Here is a 13,904-nt window from a genome sequence, read left to right as displayed (position 1 = left end):
TTGGGAGGGAAATACGTTGGCACTTTCTTTGAAGAATTTTTAAATTATAGGAGCAGAAAAGTCACATTTCCTCCCTCTTCACACCTCTCAAGATGCTGATTTTGTTTTGATTTCTAATTGTAAAAGACCTGAGCATTTTGAAATGAAACCACAGTATTCCTTAGAGAGACCTGATGTAATGTCCTAATTTCCCCCTAGAGGACAGTACAAAAAGGCCTTGAATGTCCTCAAAAATGCTAGAAATCTGGATGACGACTTGGTGTAACTGCCAAAACTTAAAGTCTTCATATACAGTTCAGAACAACACAACAAAAAGCGCTTCTGATGTCTCCGGCTTTCCCCTCGATTTTCTGTGTAACTGGTACTGTTCCTGGTTTCCCTCATGTCTCTGGCCCTGGGAGGCTGTCCATGATTATTTACGCGTGTGAGCCGTGGCCCTCACAGTTCTGCCTGGGACCAAGCACCAGGCAGTCTGCAGAGCCCTCCTCCGCTTCACCTGTGGTGGAGGCTGCACTGGCCAGTTTCTCTCCAGCTGACTTACTCGCTGACTATTTTCGTTAATCATTCATGAAGCACATGGTCTGTATTTGGGAAAAGAAACGTTGCACTGTAATTCCAACATGCATAATTTATGTTGCTAATTACTTTAAACCATCGTATTAAAATGCTAACTCCACCCTCCCCCGAGCCCAAGGTGGGGAAGAACTGAAGAAACACTGGGTTCTTTACAGCCCCTTTGGGGTTGCTCAAGCCACCGAGGCCGAGCTCACCCGCGTTCCTCTGGACGGGGCAGCCTGTCCAAGGGGGTCGTGTCTGACGTGGAGCACCAGGTGCCGGGAGGAGGGCGCGCGTGGGCCGGGCCAGGTGGGCCGTGTCTGAAGTGGAGCACCAGGTGCCGGGAGGAGGGCGCGCGCGGGCCGGGCCAGGTGGGCCGAGTCCGAGGATGAGGACCAGGTGCCGGGAGGAGGAGGAGGGTGCGCGTGGGCCGGGCCAGGTGGGCCGAGTCCGAGGACCAGGTGCCGGGAGGAGGAGGAGGGCCGGGCCAGGTGGGCCGAGTCGGAGGATGAGGACCAGGTGCCGGGAGGAGGAAGAGGCTGCGCCTGGGCCGGGCCAGGTGGGCCGAGTCGGAGGATGAGGACCAGATAGCGAGAAGAGGAGGCCTCGCGTGGGGCCAGGTGGGCGGCCGAAGTGAGGACCGGAAGAGGGCGCGCGGGGGGCCGCCCGGGGCGCGGTCTGAATACGTCACTTCCGGCGCCGGGTCCAGTTCCTGGTGAGGGAAGGGGCCTGAGATTGGTGCAGCCCGGAGGAAGGAAAGAGGGTGAGGAGAGGCAGCGCTGCCGGCGAGCGGCGGGGGGCGGCCGGGGGCGCTCTGGGCCGCGGGGTTCTCCCGCCCGGATCCGCCCGCCGGAAGCTTCCGCCGGGGCCGCCGCGGGTTGGCCCGGGGGCGCGGGCGCGGGCGCGGCCCCCCGCGGAACTGCGCGTCTGTGCTGAGCGGCTGTGCTCTGTGTTGCAGGTCTACCCGGAGCCGCGCAGCGAGAGCGAGTGCCTGAGCAACATCCGCGAGTTTCTGCGAGGCTGCGGGGCCTCCCTGCGCCTGGAGGTGAGCGGTGGGGCGCGGGGACCCCGGGGGCCGGCGAGGGGCGCCCCAGGGTGTGAACGCGGCCCCAGGGCGGGGAGGAGCCGCCGTACCGAGCCCCGAAGTTGGCCCTCTGTGCAGTGAGGGAAAATGGTTCCAGCAGCTTGGGGTGCAGGCGACACATTTTCGACAGCTGCCTGTTACGGGGCGACCTGGTTGCTTGGCGCTTGCCTCCGCTGGACCTGCTGTTAGGGCTCCGAGGGCGACCCGCCGCCAGGCCTGGGTCCGCGCGTCCGAGCCCCTGGAAGCGGATGAGGCAAAGCCGGGCGCTAGTAAAATGGGTCCCAGTCTTCGTCCAGCCTCACTCCTCAAGGCGTTCCTTTTCTCCCAGGAATTAGGCGGGCTTCACTCCAACAGTCGATGTTTCGATCAGAGACACGCTGGCTGACCCATGTCTTGGGGAGGACGCTGGGCGGTGTGTCTCCGCCGAGTGGCCTGAGGTTTTGTCCCTGCACTACATACAGCCTTTCAGGGATGCTCCCTGGAGACTTCTCTCTCTCACCTTATTTTAACATGCGATTTGACTTCATCTTGGGGTAGTGCTTTAGATCCAGAAACCCAGCTGGGCAGTTACTTCAGAATTACAGGCCAATGCGGCCGCAGTTAGATCTGTGCTGAACTCTGGTGCTCTCTGGCTTCCCCTCGTCACCGCGCTCGTGGCCTCTGGTTCCTTATCGGAGAACGGAGTGGGATCCTGAGCTCCCGGCTAACGGTGTACGGAAGCGTCTCTCGCAGAACCTGTTATGTAAGGTGGATCCACAGAGGGTTTCTGTCCTGTCTCTCATTGTAGGTTTCTTGGGGGGAAAGCTAGAAGTCATTCACTCTGCGAGGGAAGGTTATAAGGAGAGCCTATCTGTTATTTGAAATTCGATGCGTAGGCATTCCTAGAGACGGGGATACTGTTTTTATGAATGATTGTAAGCCGAGATGCTCTATTGTTGGGAGTATTTGATGTCTGCGAGGGAACCTTGTACGGACAAGGGAGAAGGCTTAGTGGAGATTCCCAAAGGGCCTTTTCTTCTGCTGGATGGGCTTTGGCATTTTATCATTGAATTTCCCTATTGGGCTGTGATAATATGCTTTGCTTGTAGCAATTTTTGCTTTTTCTCAACCTCTGTTGTGGAACTGTATTATCCTCTTCAAACTAACGCGTTTTGTTTATAGTACATTTGAAACCCAGTTTGCACATTAAGATTATAATCAGACAACTTCAGTGTAAGACTTTTAAAGCATTGTTTTAAAAAAAGTTACGTGTTAAAAAAAACCCTCATCCTTAGTTTTCCAAAGGTTGCTGTTGAAATGTCATGTAACGATTTTTTAAAAATGTATAATTGAGAGTTTATTTAAAGATGTATTAGAAAAGTTTGTTCACTAACTCATCCCAAGCATCTAGAACAGTGCTTGGCACATGGTAGACCTTCAGTAAATATTTGTAATTGATTGATGAACTTGAAGTTTAGTTGATAACAATTTTTTTAAGGTAAAGGGAAATTATGACTTATTTTGTGCTGTTTTTAAAGAGTAAATATATCTTTCATTAAACTTAAAATATAGGCAAATTTATTAGCATTCTATCAAGGGTCAGTTGCAAGCCACACTTAAAATTCCTAATTACATTACAGATAATAAAAATTAAACAGCATATCAAAAACCTCCTAAATGGTTTGTCACTCTGATTTTTATGAAGTTACCCAACTTGGGCTTCCAGGCTTGTTCTCATCTGTGGTGTGAAGGAACAGGCCTGTTCCCTAGAAGATGGCCTTGCACTTAGACCACAGTGCAGCAGTTTCCCAGTGACTTTATTTTATTTTCCTTCACATCTTATTTATTCATTCATTCATTCATTCATTCATTCCCCCCCTCCCCATGACCATTTATACCCCCATAAACTCTTCTGCCGCCACCCTCCCTTAACATCTGATCGCTTGAATTGTAGATTGGTTTTTGTATAGTTACAGATGTCAAGGTGCTTTGTTCCAGGGGTTTGTTTAGACTTATTTGTAGCAGACTGTATTTGGTAGATGTATTTGCTTGTTTGCCACCATTTTAAACTATCCCAAGAATTTTAAAGGAAAGAGGAACTGAATATCATGGTTACTTTATCAGTTATTTCAGTTGAATACACATCGTAATTAGTTGTAGAAAATTCCCCAACAAGTTGTTCTTATTATCAAAGGAGTTTTAATTTTAAAGGAATATTGTACAGTTTGCGTTTGTTGTTAGAATAGAGCAGAAAATAGAGAAATGTAGGAAAAAAATAAAAATTGTGTACTGCCACATCTAAAGATAACCAGTGTTAAAATTACTGTATATATTTTCAGTCTTCCCCCCCTTTACACAAATGTAAAAAGACTTAAAAAATATCCATGACATCATTGTATACATAATGTTTTGTAACATGCTTTAATTTAACATAGTGTGACTGTTTTCTCATGTTAAATATTTGCTTTTAAAAGGATGCTTCATAGTTCCTAGTGGAAATTCTCATTTTTGGATGTAGAGGTTATTTCTGAGTTTTCATTACTGAAACATTGGACTGTGCAGTGGACATTTCTGTACAAAATCCTTCATCATTATCTTTTAAGGAGACATTCCCTGATAGGGCACTGCTAGGCCAAAGGTAGGGGCTTTTAAAAGGTTTTGAACACTACACGGCCAAATGTCTCCAGACATTTTTATTACTTTGCCTTTGCCCAGTTAGAGCACTCCTTTCCAGTCCGGTGACTGCCTGTCCCTGTTGTGTTTTCTCTTTCACCCAGGAAGATGGAAAACAAAACATTTTGGCTTTTCTTCCTTGTATTGTTGACCGTGCCTAGGTTCATGGTAAACTAAGGCAAATGTGAGGCACTCATAATTTCTTGCATTGGATGTTTGAAAGAGGATGTGAGAGAAAAGCTGCTAGAATAGAAAATAAAAGTTGAAAACCTCAGACGTTTGCAGTTACCTTCCAGCTTTCTCACGAGTAAGCTCTAGCTTTGTGCTGGCCAGAGGGTTTTGTGGCTGGTCTGTGTAAGTGGGAACTCTGGCTGGAAGCGCACCTGGAGACTGCAGAGGGGCTGATTTCCCTTTGTGTGTGAATGATGTCATTTTCACTTTCTCTCTTTAGGTTGAGAGAGTACGAAAAGATGTTCGGGTGGGCTCTGCAGTATTGTAATCAGCTGGGCTGATTTAGTGAGTTAGGGTGAGGTTTTGGGAAAGGAATTGCCTTACACATTCCTAAACACTTACCTTCCCTCTGTACTTCTGAAGGACAAACTCTTTTATTTATGATACTTCTTTGCCCTAATGCTCACTTCTTTTCCAGATTTTTAGCCAAGGTTATGATTGAGATTTCATCCAAAAGAATATTTTAAAATACTATTAAAATAACATAGTCCTGGCCAGTGTGGATCAGTGGTTAGAGAGTCAGCCCACACACCGAAGGGTCCCAGCTTCGATCCCCAGTCCTGGTTGGGGTATGTGTGGGAGATATGGTGTGTCTCTTTCACATCAGTGTTTCTCTCCCCCCCCCGCCCCCCCCCAACTCCTCTCCATTCCCCCTGTCTCTCCCCCTCCCTCTGTCCCTTCCACTCTTTCTAAAAATCAATGGAAAAAATATCCTTGGGTGAGGATTAAGAAAAAATAAATAGAGGAAATAATTAACACATGCTTATGTGGAAAATTAAAACTTGTTGATGCAGGCTTAAGAATTAATTAAAAAATGTTTTTATTGATTTTAGAGAGAGGAAGGAAGGGGGAGAGAGAGAAACATCAATGAGAGAGAAACCTCTTTTGGCTGCCTCATGCACATCCCCTACTGGTTGGGGTACGTGTAGGAGATATGATGTGTCTCTTTCACATCGATGTTTCTCTCCCTCATCCCTCCCCACCCCCAACTCCTCTCCATTCCCTCTGTCTCTCCCCCTCTCTCTGTCCCTTCCACTCTTTCTAAAAAATCAATGGAAAAAATATCCTTGGGTGAGGATTAAGAAACCTACTGAGGATGGAGCCTGCAACCTGGGCATGTGCTTTGATCTGGAATTGAACCCTTGGCCTCTCAGTGCATGGGAAGACACTCAATCAACTGAGCCACACTGGCCAGAGCAAAGAATTTGAATAAAGACAAAAGTATATCTATAGTCTTTTCCCTAGGGATGGGATGCTCCACCCAAGTGTTACCTTCGTTTTAGATTTAGACAGATAGTTAAACTGTATACTGTAGCTTTGCATTGAAGGTGTTTTAGGCCACACAGCAGTCTTCTTAGGTAGTCATCTTCTGTATCATTGACTCAATGGTAAGCTGGAAATGGTAGGTAATGACATAGTATATATTGGTGGACTTATTGAATAAACTTTGAAGTCAGTTTATTTATGCCTTTACCAGAAATTGCCTTTCAAAAAAATTGAAATGTTTTGTAATTAAAAGGTCACTTGAGAGGTGAAAAGGGTATTATCTGAACATTTTGTAGGTACTTAAAAGCAAAGAAAGCCAAATTCTACTCAGGTACTATAATTCTATTTTCATTTTTCCTGGCAAAAAGTGTCAAAGTTGACTCTGTCTTACATTTTATTTAGTTCTTATCAAACTGTCTTGTGGGGTGAGCATTTAGTCACCTCTGTGTCTAGGCTGCTTTCCCAGTGTGGATAATTAGACCTTTCCCTCTATTTCAGATATTTGGGTGCCTCATCTAGATCATCACTACCCAATAGAAATATAGTGCAAACTACATTTGTAATTAAAAAATTTCCATTAACACATTTAAAAAGTAAAAAGAAATATGAAGTTAATTTTAATAATGCATTATTAATCCACTGTATTCATAATGATGTTCTTTCAATGTGTAGTTAATATAAAAATAGTAATGAGCTTGTTAAATCTTTAAAATCTTGTGTGTATTTGTCACACTCACAGCCTACCTCAACTATGGATTAGCAACATTTCAAGTGCTCAACAGCTCACGTGGCAAGTGGCCTCACATTGGACAGTGCAAGTGCAAGTCTAGATCATTGAAGAGGCTGGAGAAATAGTCATCTTCAAAATTAAATGGGAGTAACATTTGCTGAGTACAAATTATGGGCTAGACATTTCATATATACTATTTTATTTAACCCCCCCAAATACCCTGCAAAGAAGATGTTACTTTCCCCATTTTGCAGTTGAGATCAACATATTAGATGGTTAAGAGGTCCCACATCATCGGCCAGCACGTGAGAGTGTCAGGATTTGAACTTGGATCCAGTGGCTCTTCCAAGTATGCTGACACCTGGACTGGAGGTAGTTGAACTGTTTAATGATTATAAGGGAGTACTGTTAGCCTGACTCCTAGCAAGGACCCTAGGCAATTTGTCAGGAGAATTCAGCTGATGGCAGGGCTGGCCTTGTGGATGTGTGACCTTTGTAGTCAATCACACAGGACCCTGCACTTGGTTTAATGCTCTGCTATCCCTATCTGCAATTCTTAAGACTTATTCAACAGGAGCTCTGCATTTTCTTTTTGTGCTGGGCCATGCAAATTGTGTAGTTGGTTCAGCCTAGTGGCATTATTCTTAGAGGTGTATAATAGATAACAAGAATAAATAGCATTTTCTGAGTGCTTATGTCCTGGACCCTGTTCTAAATGTGTATTAAACTCAATTTTTAAGCATCTCTATGAGGTTGTGTCATTATTATCCCCAAATTATGATTAGAAAACTAAGGCATTGGGAAGTAGGGCATCTGCCCAAGGTCCAGAATATCCCACAGTCTCCACTGCTGAACAGTGAAGACCCTGAGAAACTTCCTGCAGTGACACAGGAATTGGAGTAAGTGGGAAATAGGTGTAAAAAGGGAAAAGTGAAGGCAGCTCACGTATTTTAAGTTCATATTATCTGTTGTATTAATAAGGCTAAAGTCCAGGCAGGCTGAGTAAGCCTAATAAATTGTGTTCCTGATCCCAAGCAAGAGGAGGTGGAGGAGCAAGAATAAGACCTGGTAAATTATTATCTCAGGTCACATCCATGCTTCCTCTGCTAGGAAGTCAAGATAATATCTTTTGTGCAGCTTCCCAGGCAGCCACCATCCCACCTGCCTGTCAGTAATAATGACAGGAGGTAATATAGACTCAAGAGTTTTGTTTTTATAAAGTAGGGGTGGGGAACGTCTGGCCCTGCCGAGGCAACCGCAGGTGGGACTTGAAATTCAATAAATCTAGGAGCTTTTTTCATAGCAACATAATTTTTAAATTGACAATTTTGTATGTCTTGTGAATGAATTATAAATATCCAAATGGGCCTTGGCAGAAAAAAGGTTCCCCACCCGTGTGAAAAGGATCCTTTTGAGAAAGCCATCCTCTGGTGTTGGGATGAAAAAAGGTGGGAAGTGGGGCCAGTGTGCATTTCCCAGTGGGAGAACCTCAGGGTGAAAGGGAAGGGGACTTAGCTAGAGCTGAGCATCAGGCCAGATAGCTAACATTTCTGCAAAGCCAGGATTGTAGTATTCAGTGAAACTTCTACCTCCTTCCCTAGCTACCGGTTTAATAACAGGGCCTCACCCATGATTCTAATTTTCCTGTAAAAAGCCCTTGATGTTGGACTCAGATACTTCAGGGCTGCCTGCTGGGCCGCCTCTGGTAACTATGCAAGTCTTTTCAATGCAGCTGGTCAGGCTCACTTACTAGTAAGAGTTGTATAACTCGAATCTCAACTAGTTATTCAGCAAGTACTGGTGTTATTTAACACATGCAATAAAATAGGCTGTTTTGCCACCATGAGAATAAGACCTCTGGGCTAGAGGCATAGGACTTAGAGGACACCAAGGGTATGTCATCAGGTTGCATTTGAAAACTTCCTTTTATTCAAGTAAGAGGTGTACAAAGCATATTCCAAGCCTTAGAAGCCAACAGTTCCTACCTCTCTTCTACCCCAGAAGCAAACTTTTCACAGGTGGCTCTTTCTCTTGGTCTTTACTTTGGTATTTATTCCACCTGCTGTGTGTCCTCATGTAGTGTTGCCACCTGTGGGATAGCCCATGTGGCCTCCAGCCCAGTGTCCTGCCAGCCTGTCTGTCCCTGATCCCCATCATTCAGAGGGTCGGGCCCAGGAGCCTGGCCATAGTGGGTGGAACTTCTCATGACTTGAACCCTTTCCACTTCTGGCCCTCCCAAATGCTCTTGGACTTTCCATTCCAGGCATGTCAGACTATTTGAGATGTCCGAATGGTATTTGTTGTTTCATTTTACAAATAATGGCATGGGTTCTGTGCCGGGTGCTGTTTTGGTGGCTTCACCTGTATTATCTTGTTTAAACCTTGTAATGACTTTCACTTTAGGAAAGAAACTGAGCTAGAGATGTTTAGGAACAGAGCCATGGTTACTCAGCTACTGAGTGGTGGGGCCAGATTCAAACAGGGAGTCAGGCTGTGCCTGCATCTCCCGCGGAGGCTGTTTCTGATGCCCATTCTGTCTCTGTGCCAGGAGCCCCTTGAGGTGGCCATCTGCATGGTTTTCTGCTTTGAAGCTGGCCAACCTCAACTCTGCGGTCAGCGCCAAGGTCTTTCAGACTATTTTTGCTATTTGCCTCTGCCTGTATTACTTGTACGTGTGTCTCCTTGGTTTGCTCCTTGAGGGCAGATTGTGTGTCTTTGTTTAATATTTGAGTTTTAGTGTCTCTCAATTAACAGGCACTAGATAGATATTTGTTGAATTGGTAAAAACCCTATGGGGTGCCCCATCTAGACCATTGGTAAAGGGGCTCAGCATGTCTGTAGAGTCCCATCTGTTCTCTCACAATTTAGCCTTTTCTCCCCACCTCCCACCCCCATTCACATTTTTTACTCTTCTTTCTTATCTCTCAAATTTTTGTTTTATTCTTTCACGGCCTTGCTTTATGAACTACATCTAGCTAAAATATAACTGAAAAAGTCACCCCTTTTTTCTCATTTTATGAAGTAGGTGTCTGCTGATCTAATAAACAAAGGGCGGCTAGTCGTGCTGGTAGCCTGACTGTAGTTGAGGAGTTGTTCCGGGCCCTGGTCCTTCTTGGCGATGGCTTACCTTTGGCAGAGCACAGCGGGAGGCAGCGTGGGGGCCTGGTAGTTCCAGTCTTAGCATCCTAGAGTTTTAGAATCAGGAAAGACCGTGAGCCTGGTTAGAAAACTGGTACAAAAGAAACTGAGGATTTCCCATAGAGAGCACTGCGGAATAGAAGCTCTCTGTGCAGCCTCTTTCCCTCGGGGGTGATGTGCCACAAAATGTCCAGAGCTTCCTCAGACTCCTTATACAGGGACAGGAAATTTCTGTAGTCCCCACTGTGGGAGACTTAGGAGAATCTGGGGGAGGGGCAGCATGTGTGTATTGAAGAAATCCATGCGTGACTATTATCAACCTTTTGTCTCTACACTGGAAGGGGCCCAGAATCTTTCTGTTAGAAACTGGTCATAGCTCAGGTAGAGGCATATGATCTAGGTGAAATATGTCAGGTGTTGGATATGATGCATTCTGCATATGTGTGGAGTTAGGAGAGCCATGCTCACTGAGGAAGTGGGAGGGTCTGCCCTGTGCTGGACTACAGCTAGTGGTGTGCTTGCAGCTGCCACTTTGGACATGCTGCTGCTCTGTGCTGGCTTGTCTGGGCTGGCTCAGCTGACCATGCAGGGGAGTCTGGGTGTTGATGGGAAAGTCTCTCACTAGTCTTAGAATGGGGGAAAGAATTGTGTGTTTGACAAACACACGCATTATTTTGAATATTACTAGATCACACGTGCATTTTTCATTTTGCAATTGGACAAGGATGTCCAGTGTTGTCAGTTGGTGGGGAAAATTCTTTATCAAGGGTCCATGCTCTTATTTTCCAGTAAGGCCTTGTGAAAAATGATATAATGTCAGTCATGACTGATGAGTGAGACAGTATGAATTTGGAACTCATACACCTGTGTGGTCATGACTGCCTATTTCTCTATCCATAGAAAATTCTAGTTACTTGTTGTTTTGCCTTTTGCCTCATTCCCCTCTTACTTCCTATTTATCACCTAAAATAAAACACAAAAAACAGGCTTCTCTGAATATCTTTCAGTCATTACTTTTTAATTTTCACTTAAAAACAAATCAAGAAAATCCCTATTGGTCTTGTAGGAAGGAGGAATTCTCACTCCTCTTCTTCCTGACAGGTATTTGTCCTGAAGCAGTTTGTATCCCTGAAGAATTCCTTTAAGTCCTAGGAACCAGTAAGGACAGGTTCCCGTGAATAACTACAAAACAAAATACAAGGCCTTTCAGATCATATTTAGATGTGAGGTCTGCATTTAGAATGTTTTAAAGAATAAAACTGCATCCTCTTGGGTAGCAGTGTGGAGCTTGTAATATACTGATTCCAGGGGCCCTTTGGAGAGTTTCTGATTTAATTATTTTGGTGCTTAAGCTGATCCAGCTGGGTCTTTAAAATTAGGGTGTGGTGAGGTAAGGAGAGATCTGGCTGGGAGAGGGAACCTCATGATTTTCCCATGTTTGAAGAGCCAAGAACCCAGCTCAGCAAGTATACTTTTCTCCAGCCTTCTCATTGCAAAACTAGGCCAGCCATCTGTGGTGGGAATTTCAGGGAAATCTGGGTGGCAACAGTTGAGATCTTGAAGTGCTGTTGGGCCTATCAGAATTGTTTATTTAAATCTTCGTTTCAAGAAAGGCCTATGGATGATGAGTGAAATGCTTTTATTTTCTACTTAAAAGAGGGGCTAAGGGTGGTGAGGGCTGCTAGAGAGAACCTCATAATATGCCCCCTTTTCTTATTTTGAAAAATTTATAATTAACCGAAAGGTTGGAAGACTAATGTAAACACCCTGTGCCTTCACTTAGATTGCCGTTATAGACACCTTTGCCCTTTTGTTCTCTGACATATTTGTATTTTGTTAATCATTTAAACCACATGGTAGACCTGATGCTTGCCTTTGAATACTCAGCATGTATGTTTTTAAAATGAGAGCATTCTCCTCCATAACCAAGGTACTGTTGATACATCCAAGACCTTGTCCATTGTTTTAGTAATACTATGTCAGATATAGTCCATATTCACATTTGCCCAGTGGTCTCCAAGTGACTGTGTTGTAGTTTTTATTTAAATGTAGGCTCCAAACAAGGGGTCATGCATTGCGTTTGGTTTGTCATGTCTTGTTAGTCTCTTTCAGTTTTAGAAGAGTTCCTCCACCTTTATCATTTATGACTGATGGGTTTGAAGAATACAGAGTTGTTATGTAGAGTGTCCCACAGTCTGTTCAGGATCTGATTTAGGTTAAACATTTTATTTTTTTATTTACACATGTATGTATGTATGTATGTATGTATATGTTTTTATTGATTTTAGAGAGAGAGGAAGGGAGAGAGAGAAACATCGATGAGAGAGAAACATTGATTGACTGACTCCTGCACACACCCTACTACTAATTGAGCCTGCAACCCAGGCATGTGCCCTGACCAGGAATTGAACTGGCGACCTTCTGGTGCATGGGGCGATGCTCAACCAACTGAGCCACACTGCTGGGCTGGGTTAAACGTTTTAGGCAAGAATTCTACACAAGTGATGCTCTGTATTTCCATGATCATATCAGAACGAGCTTACTGTCAATGCATTCCATACTGCCAATGCTAAGTTCTATCACTTATCTAAGGTGACATTCACCAGATCTCTCAGTTGTGAAGATGCTCTTTTCCCCTTGTACTTAGTATGTAATCTGTGGCTGGTCCCCCCAAAAGTCTTTTCACCTGATGCTCCTAGCATTCCTTGATCATCCTTCCTGAATTTAGTTACTCGTGTTTAGAATCCACAATAGCCCTTACAATGGAACACAGAAACTAACCTAGACAAGATTAAAACCAACAGAGCTAGATAGAGATAAGATTTTTATCAAAGGTCAGATAAGAAACTATAAACATAAAACAAGGAACTGTAGAAGGTCAAAGTAGGATCCCAAACATATGATGATGTAACTATAGAGGCATGCTTATAGGATCAAATGGTATAAATACAGATGTAACAGGAGAATAAACAGAGAATCTGGCTATGCTGATCATCTGAACGCTGTCTCTGCGTCCTTCATTCTTCGTTGACGCCGTCCTCACCTTTGGGAACCCCTGGACTGCTGGGGCTGGACCCCGGCAGGCCTGGCCTGCGGGATTGGGCCAAAACCAGCTCTCCAACATCCCCGAGGGGTCCCGGATTGCGAGAGGGCGCAGACCAGGCCAAGAGACCCCACCTGTGTACGATCGGGCATGAGCTCAGTTTTATCCAGGTGGACTTCAGGTGTGAATACTAAAAAAATTAATTGAAGAGGAAGGAACCAACAGAACATTTCTATTGCACTAATGAGAAGAACTGAGAAAATGCAATCACTTTAAAAACTTTATACCAGCAGCTGGATAGTAATAGCGACTGCTTGCTGAGTGGCTCCTAAGTACTAGAGCAGCCACAGGGCAAGGCTGTAAAGTAGATTCAGTTAGCCTTGGTACACTGAGGAGAAACAGATCTAGAGAGGTAAAAAATATGCCTGATATATGACATTTACTAAGTGGCGGAGTTGGTATTTGAATCAGGTTTATGGAGATTTCAGAACTTCTAAATTTAGAATTGAAGATCAGCTGAAACAAGGAGATGGTGGCAGTTCAGTTGGTGGAAGCTCTTGTAAAAGGGAAGAGGACTGAGGGAAGATTATGGGCCCTTAGACATTTGATCTTTTCAGAAAACTAGGCAAGTATAGTGTCCATAAGTTCATGGTTTTGAATTCTTAATGTGTTAATTAATCTGCACCATGCAACTGAGATGGTCTTTACTTAAGATTTAGGATGACTAATTGTAAACTGTTAGTTTTCTACATATTTTCCATCATTTTGGGTGTGATGGCTAACTAGTTAAAGCCATTCAGTATAGTAACCTGGAGAATAAAGAAATCAGAGATAATGGATCATTAGCAACTTTATTAAAAGCTTGAATAAATTCTACTCTTGTTGCATTTGCTAATTGTTTATCTCTTAGTGGTGACTTTATTAAAAATTCAGATTGCACAACAACTTTGGATTTCATGTGCGTGTACTGATTATAATGTAAAAGGCATTTTTTATTTGGATCATGGCCAGGAGTTTGAAGAACATCAATCAAATGGAGATGCTTGAAGAATCAAGACAAGGCAGTTTAGGGGCTCGGAAGTTTGTATAGTAACTTTCATGTCCCAACTTCAGTTTTGAGATCTCTTCCTTCTTCCTGGTTTTCAGCAACTTGTTGGAATCTTGGTTTCGAACTGGCCCATAGAAGATTCGAACTGGCCCATAGA

The 13,904-nt window shown here is 44.2% G+C and overlaps 1 protein-coding gene across 7 annotated transcripts in view; it reads left to right on the top strand.

Moving 5' to 3' along the window:
• Positions 1 to 1,244: 1,244 nt before the first annotated feature.
• ARHGEF7 (Rho guanine nucleotide exchange factor 7) overlaps positions 1,245 to 13,904 on the top strand; it is a 102,539-nt gene continuing 89,879 nt past the window's right edge. For 3 of the 7 annotated variants that reach the window (XM_023752461.1, XM_023752460.1, XM_023752458.1), the window contains exons 1-2: positions 1,245 to 1,318; positions 1,514 to 1,600. The gene's annotated coding sequence lies outside the window, so the exon portion shown is untranslated. Of the gene's footprint in view, positions 1,319 to 1,373; positions 1,601 to 13,904 lie in introns of those variants that run through there. The other 4 variants (XM_023752459.1, XM_023752463.1, XM_014454186.2 and 1 more) reach the window with 4 other exon arrangements.

Source organism: Myotis lucifugus, unplaced genomic scaffold (genome assembly GCF_000147115.1).
Source record: "Myotis lucifugus unplaced genomic scaffold, Myoluc2.0 scaffold_33, whole genome shotgun sequence".
NCBI lineage: Eukaryota > Metazoa > Chordata > Mammalia > Chiroptera > Vespertilionidae > Myotis > Myotis lucifugus.
Note: the sequence above shows the minus strand (reverse complement) of the source record. Positions and strands in the feature narration are given on the sequence as shown.